We start from the raw sequence: 13,645 nt of genomic DNA, 5'->3' as shown, positions 1-13,645 counted from the left end.
AACAGCTTTGACATGTGTTACCTTTATTCACATCCACAAAGTTATTCAATCTTTTTTTTCACCTTCTTTTTTTAAAAGAAATTATCTTCCTTTCTAACAGACAGCTTTATATATTATTTCAGAATAAGCAGATGGAAATAAATATATAATCCTTACAAATGGTACTGTCAAAAGCAAAGCTTCAATTAACTTTAATGAGAGAAAATTCGAGAGTATCATAGGAAAGAAGAGGATGTGATAAAATTGAAGACCTGTAAATTTAGTGCGGATAAAAGATCTTTCCTAACTCATTTTCTTAATCAATTAACATGTGAAGAAAACTTTCCACAGGAGATCGTTTAGGTAGCTACTTTAAACAAATGACTGGATAGCTTTATAACTGTTATTAAAATTTGTTGCTAAGCAAGTTTAGACAGTGATGTGAGTAATCACATTTCAGGCTTCTGAGCTTAAGCTGATTGCTCGTGGAAGTTGGAGAATAATGTGGCTTCTCTTTTGCTATTTTTTGAAGCTTATTTAAGTACTATGCAAAAGAAGATGATTTATCTTAAAAATATGAGGTACTGGTCACTAGGTCACAGAAACAAAAAAGCAAACAACCTCTGGAGCCCACATACTCCGTGTTGATCTTTACTTACATGTACAGTAATTTAAAGAATGGAGGGGAGTTTATTGCATTAATGAGTATCTTCACAGAGTTTTTCTTCTGTGGCTTGGAATTTGCAGAATAACTTAATAGAGCTTTTATTCACGTCTGAGAGGTTTTTTTATCCATGCTTATTATGTCCTTCTATTCCAAAGCCAAATAAAGAAAATGTATTTTTAATCTTTAGAAGAGATACTATATCATAGAATCATAGAACAGTTTGGGTTGGAAGAGATCATTAAGATCATCTAGTTCCAATTCCCTTCTACAGGCAGGGACAACACCTTCTAGACCAGGCTGCTCAAAGCTCCATCCAGCCTGGCCTCCAATACCTCCAGGCAGGGGGCATCCACAACCTCTCTGGGCAACCTGTTTCAGTGTCTCACCACCCTCACAGTAAAGAATTTCTTCCTAATACCTAGTCTAAATCTACCCTCTTCAAGCTTGAAGCCATTTCCCCTTGTCCTGTACATGCCCTTATAAGAAGTCCCTCCCCAGCTTTCCTGTAGGCCCCCTTCAGGTACTGGAAGGCTGCTATGAGGTCCCCCTGGAGCAATCTCTTCTCTAGGTTGAAGAGCCCCAGCTCTCTCAGCCTGTCCCAGTAGTGGAGGTGCTCCACCCCTCTGAACATCTTTATGGCCCTTCTCTAGATACACTCCAACAGCTCAACGTCCTTCTTGTGTTGGGGGTCCCAGAACTGGACCCTACTCCAGGTGGGGCCTCATGAGAGCAGAGTAGGGGGGCAGAAGCACCTCCCTTGATCTGCTAGTCATGCTTCTCTTGATGCAAAATATATGGTTGGCTTTCAGGGCAGCAACTGCAAATTGCCAGATCATGCTGAGTCTTTCATCAAATGAGACTCCAAAATCCTTCTCCTCAGTGGTGCTCTCAAGCAGCTTTTGTCTATCCAGCCTGCATTTGTCCTTGGGATTGCCTTGAGCCAGGTGCAGGATCTCTTGCACTTGATGACCTTCATGAGGTTGGCATGGGCCTACCTCTCAAGCCTGTCCAGCTCCCTCTGGATGGCATTCCTTTCCTCTAGAGTGTCAACTGCACCACTCAGCTTGGTGTCATCTGCAAACTCACTTAAGGTGCACTCGATCCCATTGTCCATGTCGCCCACAAAGATGTTAAATAGCTCTAGTCCCAGTACTGATTGCTGATGAACATCAGCCATCACTGGTCTCCATTTGTACATTGAGTCATTGACTGCAACTCTGAGTGTGATCATCCAGATAAATCCTTATCCAGCGAGTGGTATGACTATCAGATCCATTTTTTCTCCAATTTGGTGACTGGGGGTGGTGGCGGTGTCAAATACTTTGCACAAGTCTAGGTAGATGATGTGAGTTGCTCTGTGTACCAGGAAAAGTGTTAAATCATGAGTAAACAAAATTTTGCTGAAAGCAACACTTTTCACAATTTTTTTCATGTTCCTCACAAAGGTGTGATCTACTAAAATTACAGAAAATTAAATTTGAAAATTCCAACTAAAATACCATATCACAAATTTGCAAAGTATAAGGGGAATATTGCATAAAAATACAGATAGATACTGTAGTGCTTATCTTCTTTTCTTCATCTCAAAAAAAAACTTGTGATTGGATTTTTCCCACAGTTAGTATTGTGCAAGATAATTCACATCTATTGTTCTATTCGTGGACTGTTCTACTGGACTATTCGTGATACAGGGTTTTTTTGCTTGTTTGTTTTGATATTATAACACAATCACTGTAAAATATATGCAATGAATTTGTGAATTCATTGATGAAGGATATGATGATGAAGGATATTTGTACCCTATATACATTCTGGCTGGATTTGGATTTTTCATATTTTACTGCAAATACAAATGGAAAATTTCTTCACATTGACATTTACTGTGAGGTAAGCAGACAGTAGAAGAATTTTTGCAATGTCTTAAAAATGTGATAACATCTGTGTGTTTCCAAAATGACTTTTTTGCTCTATTCACCCAGTGGAAGACTTATGCACCATCTTACCTGTGAAGATCATGCCCTTCAGTCAGAAGCATTAAGATATGTTTCAAAGGAGGCAGGGATAATTTGTCAATTAAAATAAACAAATATGATGGGAAAATGTATATTCTGACTTTGTTCTGGAAAACAACCAGCTTAAGCTGTTTCCAGTCTTTCCATAAGGCTTTTCTGGCATATTTTGTCCTCTCATCTAAAAGCACTATATTGAGGTAAAACTTATAAAACTACATCAGAATACGCACTCGTGAGATTTCTTTAAGTCCCAGGTGCAACTTCAGTTGTAAACTCTTGCCACAGTCTGACAGCATATTGTATTGCGTAAATAAGACTAGAAGTGCCAGAAATTAATATTGAGCCAACTGTAGGTCAAATAAACTGTACATTGATAGGATACAAGATAGTCTGGTCCAGATGTTCTCCTATGGAGAACAGTGTAATATAGGACTACAGTGCAATAGCCAAATTTTTGCCTCTCAAAATGCCCCTTTGAAATCTATATCAAGATGCTGTATGTCATGTTTGGATTTAGACAGCAATTTCAAACCATATAAACTTTAACAATTTTTTTTAACTTACTTTATATTTATGTGCATGTTTTGATTACAATTATTTCCTGCAATAATTAGGATCAATACGATGAGTTTTTCAGAATTATGCAATATATATTCTTAAATATGTTATATATGTTTAAGATATATAACTACCTAACTGTCTCTTAGGAGTTATCCAGAATGTCAAAATGTGATGTTTATATATAGATTGCTCTGAAAGTAATGCTTCCTATTTATTTCCATGGAAAATACAACAAATGACACTATTTGATAGAGAGCAAATTCTCAGCTACAAAACACTGTTTTTCAACATGGTTACCACAATTGGGCATGCATTTTCACCAGCACTGAACAAGAGCCTTCATATTGTCCTCTTAGCAATCTGTACCATCAGAGGTGACTCACTGTCTCCACTGCTGAAACACACCACCCACCACCTCTGGTGGTGATGTCCCACCACATCCACTATTTGGTCTCCATAAGCATTCAGTAAGCATCAGTGAATGTCACTGAATGCCATTTTTTCTACATAGAGAAATTCAGCGACACACCTTTGCATCCTATGCATGTCAGTGTCAGATGCCATTTTGTCAGACTGTCTTTCTGCTCCCATCTGCCACACAGCAACAAAATGTAATGGAATATTGGTGGGAAGTTTCAGTCCCTGACACATCTTCGGCATCCACTGCTGATGTCCTGGTCAAGCATAATAAAATAGGAGGCATTTATTTTGGAGCAGCCCTTGTAAAAGACTTTCAAAGAGTAATCTAAAATGTGCACCTATCAACACTTTATTTCCACATACTAATAACTGGATTGGTTAAATTCTCAGAGAGGACAAAAGGGGCTTCAGTACATATCTGACATGTATATAAAATAGTTACCAAATCAACTTCATAGGAGTTTGACAACAGGCACCACAGCATGAACAGGTAATTTAACTACAACAAAATCTTTTGCAGATGTGTGTTAAGTTATCTCACTGGATGGGCATGAGTCATGCTTTACACTCCTTCTATATGGACATTTTTCTATAGTGCCCACTGCAGAGAAAAAGATTGGCACCAAAGTTTTGGCAAATTCTGGCTTTTGCTGCAAAGCCTGCTCAAAAGTTCTCACCTCCTTCCTTTTTCTTGGCTCTTCATTCTTATTTTGAACTAAAATTTGCCATCAGTTTCACACCACTGTAACTGTTCCTGAAGCTTGAGTTCAAACAGAATAAATGTACTAAAAAATATCTCCATTTAGAGATTTAATTTTAACTTGACTCAGTTCAGTGCCTGAGTTGTATTTACTGCAGATAAATGGGACAGCACAGAAAAGCTGAGGAAGGATCTCATTTTACTTTCAAAAATCACTGTGTTTTTGAACAGCCTAAGAACCTCTTTCTGCTCCCTTTGCTGTTAGAGAAATAAACATGGGGTCTATACTGAAAACAAGTTGACAATGGGACATAGGCAACTGAAAGGATTCAAACCCCTCAGGTAGACAGCTAACATGGCTATGTAGTAAACTAAGAGTTAGGCACTCAAAATGGATGGAATGCATTATAACCAGCAGACTCAGTAAACAGCGCAAAAAACTCCACAACACTGAGAAAAAATGCTGAGAGAAATACATAGGATATTTGCACCTATTTTAAATCTTACCTCCATATAGTATAGAAACTATGGAATCATTTTTACATAGACTCCTAAACTCTCTATTTTAAAAATTCAACCAGAAGTGTGTTCTTTTTCTTCACAAGAAAATTCCAAATAAAAGTAAAATATTCTTTGTTTTCACTTAGTAATTAAGTGGTTAGGAATTTGTTCTTTTGGGAGTTCTGTCCCTTTTTTTTGTGATTTGGGGACTGAAATGCACATCTCCTTGTTGAATGACATCCCTTGCTGAAAGTGATTTACTCTTGAACTTCCAATTCCTGTATTTAGCACAGATTGAAAACAGTGCAGGGCAGTAAAAATACTTTATTATTCCACCAGCAGGGAACCAATCTAATAAAGGTATCGTGAAGTTCCACATTAATTTATCGTGAAGTTCCACCAGGAAAACCTATTGCATAAACTGGTTGGACGTTAGGAAATACTACTTCTCTGAAAGGGTGGTCAGGCACTGGAATGGGCTGCCCAGAGAGGTGGTGGAGTCACCAACCCTGGTGGTGTTCAAAGAGCATTTGGATGTTGTGTTGAGGGACATGGTTTAGCGAGAACCATTGGTGAAGGGCGGATGGTTGGACTGGATGATCCTGTGGGTCTTTTCCAACCTTGGTGATTCTATGATTCTATGATTAAACTGAACTGGTAACCTCAGGAACTTGGTAAAGCAAGGGAAATAATAATAATAATAACTTCATGTTATCATCTGTTTTCTTTGAATGTTGATAGTTAAAAAACAGGTGGTGAGTGTAGCACAAGGAAACACTGCATAAAACAATCACTGAAACACAGCAAGAAACTGGGCAAAATTGTCAGCTGATATAAACCATAATCTCTTTTAATGACCAGCTCAGATTTTGCCTCAAGAATTTTTTTCTTGAATATTTTGTATATAGAACATTTGACTCTGTGCTGAAAAATATGGAAGAGATTAAAGTTAGGATTTGCATACATTTGAAACACTCGTACTTTCCAGAGAAATGTTACCCCTCTTATCCAAAGGTACTCTGCTAATTTAGATAAGGGCATTTACCCAAATGCACTCAAAAGCTAAAAAGAAATCTAAGGTCTGAACTGAATCCAAGGAACTGTGAATGATGTCTGGATTCTGTTAGAAAGGATAGACTTCTTAATCCCTTTTGGTGTTTTCTTCTAAGTGTTCCTTTGCATATATCAGTGTGCCATTGTGGTCTCCTGTAGGCCTTGGTATATGATAAAACCTATGGATCATACTAGAAAACACTAGCTAAGTCTAACTGAAGTTACAATTTGCCTTTGCTTCCATAGATTAGACAGAGGATGATGTATTTTATGCAACAGCTCTAGTACATTCAATGAAATATATACTTGAAAAAATACTGTGGTATGTCTTCTGTCTTCATTTTGCATTAGAGCACTGGAAAGTTTTTCATATAGTCTTCAAAGAATGTATTTAACTGTAATCTGAAAAGAAAAGTGGAAATAGCTTTGGGTGACCTCTGCCCTTTTCTGAAATTAACTTACACGCATTTCTGTTAACAGCATTCTATTTCTACTCTCACAGTACCTGATACTATAGCAGATACCAAGTCTGGAATACATTTGAGGTTACAAAGATAATAATGAGATCATTTATCAGACTTTTTAAAAATGATCTTGCTGTAGACAAAGTAATAAACACTTTTTATTAGTGCTTAGATATAGCAAAAACACATTCTCATCATTATCACTGTTACCTCTAGTTTCCAAATAGATGGAATTAAAGGTTCTGATGCATTTTTCCCAGATCAGCATCCCTTTTTGATCTGATAGTGCCTTAATAAGGTTATTACAAGAGAGCAATCATCTTCCAGAGTACATGATTCTCATATGCATTGTAACTAATGAGTTATGTTAGTAGTTTTCTCTTATATCTTTTCTATAACTTTTTGTTTTACTGAGGTGTGAGATTTTGCTACAGTGTTGAGACTGCAATGTCCTATCCATGCAGAAAAATATTTTTGTTATCTTACACAACAGCAGGAAATCTCTGTTCAATTTTCCTTCCAAATTTCTGAAAGTGATTTGTAACAAAGAATTTCCTAGATTTCTAAAAATAAAAAGCTCATTCTTGCTACATTTCAGTATTAATTGCTTTAACTATTACAAACAGCAGTTCTAATTGGCTTTTAAAGACTTTTTGAACTTTAGTAATCAAGTCCATAAGGTCCACTTAAAACTGTTGGGTGTAGCCTGCTGTCATCTCCAGTCTGCTCACACAGTGGGTAATTCATGATTCATGCAGACTGTCTCTGAAGTCTATCACTTCATTTCCAGTTCATTATGTGGAATGTATCTTGCACAAACTCATATACACAGGTATACAAAAGAAGGACACTCCAGAGAGGATTTTGATCTCTGCAGTTTGATTATTGATGACATCAATACTGATTATTAATGACATCAAAGGAAAAAAGAAAAGAAATAAATATTAACAAAGAAATACACCCATTCTGAAACAACTGTCTCAACTGTCTCATCTCCTTTTTCTTCACTAACCGAAGAATAGACACTTTTATGTTTCTTACTGAACAGTTTTAATGGTACTGTGAAAAAAGATTGCACTGAAGCCTCAACCTGCGTTAATCTGACCTACAAAAATTTGTACTGCTGACAGAAAATCAAGAGAGGGTTGCCGAGAGATTTAACATCTTTTGAATCAGTGCTGTCTGATTTATACCAGGGTGATGCATCTGTCCTTGTTTGATCTTGGAAGCAAAGCAGATCTGGCAACCACCTGAAAATCTCCTGCACTATACATATAAACTAAGGTGTCATAGCCTAGTTAGTGAACAATGAAGATACACAAAAAAGTCATGTAAGTTGTTTTTATCACTGCTGTTGCTAAACTGAGACATTACTGAAAAGTGGTGAAGGTCCGAGCTACAGGTTTTCATAAAGTCCACATAAAAAAAAAAACTTATTTTGGTGTCAAGTTCATCAGTAAAACTTTTCATCAATGATTGAGATTACAGATATATCTGCAGCATGATTCAGTAACCTAAACATAGATATCTAGTCTTATCAAAGAAATTCCTGGTGCTCTGACGTCTGGCAAATGGGAATGGAAAATATGAATCAAGACTTATAAGGCTCCCACAGACAGGTAGGCTGAACACCAGTGGAATTCAACTTCAGATGATGACACCTAAAAAATGTGGCTATGGAAGAATGTCTTTTAGTAGGTACTGAAATGCCCATAGTCCTGGCACAGACAGTGGAAATCTAATAAATACAGACAGTAATCCAGGGACTAATCCAGCTCACTGTATGTTAGATACACTTTCTGAGTGATTCAGTGATGAGTCCGTTTTTGAAGTTCTTTCACAATTAAAGAGACAGCTTTTTCCTTCAGAAGTCTGTCTGGAGGATAAGGTGATCCCCCCTCCCTTCTATTCATCTTTTCCTCTCTTGACATTTTCTGGAAATATGTATTTCTGTGAGATCTCCCCACTTGAGGGGAGATACATCTCAGTTATGAGAATACAAAGCAGAGAATGATTTCTAGAGAAGACATCGAAGTCCTAGGCTGAAAGAATTTGCTCTTCTGTGGTCATGTTTATGCAGAAAAACTCAGGCTGCCTTGTTGCTTCCAGTCAGCCTGGAAAAAACCTCAGACATTTTTAGCTGCCATATAGCTAGGTTAACTAAATGATTATATCTTTTTGAAACTCTTGCCAAAGGAGATCCTAGATATATGTACACAAAGCCAGCTCTGAAAGCATGTGCAGGAACTGCATATCTGCACCTATATGAATCCATAGCTCTATGCTGAAGTTAATATTAATTTCAGTTCCCGAGGCTCTTAAAGACACATTTTAAACCTCCTTACCTTTCAGTATAAACTGTAATAGAGATTGTTATTTATAAATTCACATTCCTTACTCTCATCCAATCTAAGGACAAGATCAAACAAAATGACTATGACTAGAGTATTGCTATTGGACATAATTAGAAATCTGCTCGAAATTAACTGAAAAATTCATAAAGATGAGATTCAGTTGACAGTTTTTAACATTTTCTCATTAAGGTTTATTAAATTATTTGATTCAAATATTCTATTCTCAAATAATAATTAAAAAGAACTTAGAAAATATTAGTTCCCTAAATATTAATTAAATGGAAATCATTCTAATTTCAATTTATATTTTTATAACATCTCTTGTATTAATAAAACACATTTTCCAAGAAGAGTTTGAGCCACTACATGCTTCATAGTTCTTAACCTTATTACAACTTTTTCAGTTAAAATATTCACACATTAAAAAAATATGCTTAAGCTTGATTAGAAATTTACTCTGAAATACCTATAAAACTATTAAAATTATGAAAAATATTATGTGTATTGTTATTACATAAATGTAAACTTTTTTTCAATGCTATCTGAGCATGTGTTCTGATTATGTAAATAGAGATGTAGATAAATAACAGTAGGCAAAAAATCATTTGAACTAGGGTAAAAATTAAGCAAATTAAATTAAACCTGGCTAAATAAATCCTTGAAAAATAGGGTTTATGTGAAAACATATCAACATAAAAATATAATTATGTCAAGTGTACCCTGAGGAAATTTTCAAAGATAACATTTCAAACTGAAAGTCTAAAGGCTTTGGATGTAATTTAAATGGAAAAGTGGAAAAGGAGAGCAGAAAACAGAATAAACTAAATGGGAATTCAGGCTGTTAACGAGTCTATGAAAAACACGTGAATAGAAATCTGTCCTTCTTTTTCTGTACTCATACTTTTAAGGAGAGACGGTTAAAACTATGGCAGAAAAGAAAGTTTTCATTAATCTGCTGTTATTTTTTGGGAAATTGAGGTCATATAAGACAATCCCCCCCCCCCCCCGTTACATGTATATGTGAATTATGTCTATTCTTATTTCTATTAAAATGAGCTGAAGTAATGAACTGAGAAGGTGAAGAAAGGTTTTCATTGCTGGAAACAATTTTAGGATTAGAAATGCAAGTACCAATCAGAGGAGGATTACAGTATCCAGTAAGTGTCAATATTTCACAAAGCAGTGTATTCATTTTATTTATTGTTTTATTTCAGAGAAATCTCTTACTTTCTTTCACAAGTGCAGGCAAGTTGATTAGTTAGCAGTGCCTGCCACTGAGACCAAGCAATCTGAAAGAAAATATATCACAGAGACTACACAAGTTGAAATGTCACACAAATTTCATGCAGCTCAGTAGGAATAATTGCACATCCCCTTAAAATGTCAATGCTTATATCTCCACAGCAAACTATATATAATGGAAGATCATTATTATTTGTAATTTTTATAGAGAAAATAAATGACAGGTGCATAAAGAGCCTGGAGCAACATTTCTATTCTCATATACCACAGCTGCTTTCTGCTGTACTCAGCTGGTGAAGTGGCTATATTCCTGAGGTTGATTAAATAACTCAGAAACTGATGGGCAAAACAGGACCTCACCCTTCTGTACACCACATGTGACGGGAAGTGAGAAGGCATTTGGACACATCAGTTTTACCAGCTTACTTTAATATGGCCTAGGGCATTTGCACAAAATCAAAGCCTGTCATCTCCATTTCTGGATGTTTTTGATGAAGAAGTGGTCCTGCTATCCTAAAGCTAAATATATTCTTGTGCAAGTCCCCAGAAGCTAGTCCTAGTATTAAGAGATGAGTCTTGAAGTCCTGGCTTCACTAATCCATGGCTAAACATCCACTGGCATTGGCAATGACAGGCTTTCACTCCAGAAATTAGACATAATAAATGGCTTTGCCTCTTACTATTCATCTTGCCTTTTCTTCAGTTTTGTGTGGATAATGCTTTATCTTAAAAAAAATATAATAATAATAAAATCATAAGTTATTAAAGACAAAAGAGGCAAATGAATGTGCAGTTCTATTTGTATTTAATCCTGATAATTTCATCCAAATTCTCTGGATGGAGAGAAAAATCACATGATTCAGTGCTGTCCTGATCTGTACCAGTTATTTTCATAGAGAATCACGACTTCCTGGTCAAATCTGCAGTAAAATTAAACTAAATCATTTAGAAGACATTTAATTGGAAAAGATATCAAGAAAAAAAGCTGGTCAGATTACTGATATAGCGTTGCAATAAGAAGAAGATGCAAATAAAATTATACAAGTATATAATAGGGTGACTACAAAACTATCATAAATCCTGTGATAATTTCAGCTGTTGAAGGAGGAACTGAAGGAAGGAAGGAAGGAAAAGGAAGGGAGGGAGGAACTATTACTTCTGTCTCTGAATAAAACTAAGACTTCAGTGATTGTGTAGTACATTTGTAATGAGCCAACATATCCAGAACACCTTGAGAAGTGACAGCTAACACATTATAAAATAATCAGAGGGCACGGTGTTTTACTGTCAGCCCTCCTGTGTATTTTTACTTATCCTACAGCTCAAGGACAATTAATCCTGATGTGACAGATACAGCACATTTGCTGTGCAGATAATCTGGGAACGTAAAACGGCTACAGGTCAACAAAAAAAGGCTGACTGTCAACTTTTACGTCTGTGTCCTAGCATTCTAAAACCTAGCCAAGTGGCTAAACTCCTGATGGGCAAGGAAAGCAGAGTTCTCAGGTAACATTTTGAAGCAGAAAAAAAGAGAATATTTTTGAGAAAACAAAGAAACACTGTTGGCACCGTTTGCTAACACATCTTGGAAATATGATCATTTTGTAAATGCTATTCATTGAGATTCAAACATTTATATATAAAACCATAATATATGAAAATACCATGAAACTACTACAACTCATAGTCCAGCATGCTAAAACAAATTTTCATCTTTTTTATTTTAATACACAAGGCTATAAACTGTGAGAACCAGGAACAGTTGCACACATATATATTAACATATATGTGTGGAAAAAAAACTCTGTGTAAACCACAAAAGGATGCCTAATGAAATAACCTCTTCAGCCAGCTGATCATGGCAGCCCCCACGCTAATAGTGTCTCAGTTCTTCCCAGGTGTTTTGCTTTTTGGAATTGAAAGGTATTTGATAAACGTTATTTGGATTATCTTTTCATCTCAAAGGACAGTGTGATTCCCACAATTTGTATGATTTTCAGTGCTTCCTCTTATGCTCCTCACTGGGGTTCTAGGATCAAAGTAATACTCTTCCTTCTGAAATAAATGAGTTAATAAGAGAAGTTGGCTTAACATTTCCCTATATGACTAGCAGTAACTATTTTATTACCAAATCGAATGGACTTTAAGGTACCTCATATTAAGTAGGCCGAGGTAGAAATGTTAAAAATGCTTTATCAGTGAAGCAGATTCTTGAAAATACTTTTCCATGAAAGTCTGTGATTTTTATAAGTTTGCTTAAAGGCAGTAGTTGTCAAAATCTGGGGTCTTTTTCCAAATAAAGTTTTACTTCCTTTCAAAAGAATTACAACAGAACTGTAATCTATCTTATTTATTTAAGTACTAGTAATTACAGGGTTGTTTGTCTTGGAGCTTGAAAGAAAAGACTTAATTTTGCCCATGATAATATTATGATAAAGTAAAAGAATTTGTGGCAGTTAGCCATAAAGTGTCTCCATCTTATATATTTTCGCAAGCAGCAAAATTTTCTGATTGAGCAGGAGAGGAAAAAATGTGGCACCTGGAAGTGGTACAACCATGCATTGTAAGTGAAGAGCACTAATCTGAAGCTCTCAATCTTTTTGCCCAGTGTTCTTTAACTCTCTTTACTAAAGTCTTAATTTCACAGAACAGCTCTTTCACATATATGGTTTTTTTTTTGTTTTTTTTTTTTGTTTTTTTTTTTTTAAAAAAGTGTGCCTATGCAGCCAAGAAGGCCAACAATATACTGGGCTATATCAAGCACAGAATTGCCAGCCACTAGAGGGAAGGGACTGCTGCACTCTGCACTGCACTGGTGTGGCCTCAAGTACTACAGGCAGTTTAGAGCACCACAGTACAAAAAGGACATAGAACTACTAGTCAGCATCCAAAGGAGGGCCTCAAAGATGGTGAAGAGTCTGGAAGACAAGGGGTATGAGGAGCAGCCGAGTAGCCAATGATGAAGACAGTAAGAAATGCCTAAACAGATTAGGTTTTTAAAAAAATCACAAAATGTTCTTTCTTGGTAATCTCTGGATAATTCCAAGTTTTTTCATTATAATTACTTGAAATTGCAAAATCTACTGGAAGAATTGTAAAGTGTTTGAAACTGGATGTACAATTGCCTTAAAAAAATTGAGGGTTGGATCTAAAAATATTACTTCCTTAAACATGTATAATTAGGACAGCTAGACACAAAAGCAAACAAACAAACAAACTTACAACTCACAATATACACTTTAATAATATAAACTTTACAGATTTTGTGCATGACAGTTTTTCAATAAGTGAATATACAGATAGTTAACATAGTCTTTTCAGAAACAAGATTTGTTTCTTTTGATATATTTTTTTTTCTTTTAGAGAAAACGAGTGTTCCTGCAGACTTGAAATTTTTATGTGAGAAGCTGAAATTTTCACAAAACAACATATCCCATCATTAATCCTTTGGAAGCCAGAAGTTAAACAAAAAATAACATTAATTGTTATTTTTTTCTCCCACTAGGAATTAAAGAATATCTGATATTTTAAAAATGTGAAAGTTAATTCTTTTAATTTTTCATATGGTGAGTAAATAAATCCTTTGCTTTTGAAAATTTCGGAATCTTCCATCTAGTTTAATATTATACTTGCAACTCAGTCGCTAGTAACCAAATGATATTATATACAGACATTCACAGCTGAGATGAATG

The sequence above is a fragment of the Gallus gallus genome, chromosome 1 (genome assembly GCF_016699485.2).
Source record: "Gallus gallus isolate bGalGal1 chromosome 1, bGalGal1.mat.broiler.GRCg7b, whole genome shotgun sequence".
Lineage (NCBI taxonomy): Eukaryota > Metazoa > Chordata > Aves > Galliformes > Phasianidae > Gallus > Gallus gallus.
This window is presented reverse-complemented; position numbering follows the sequence as displayed.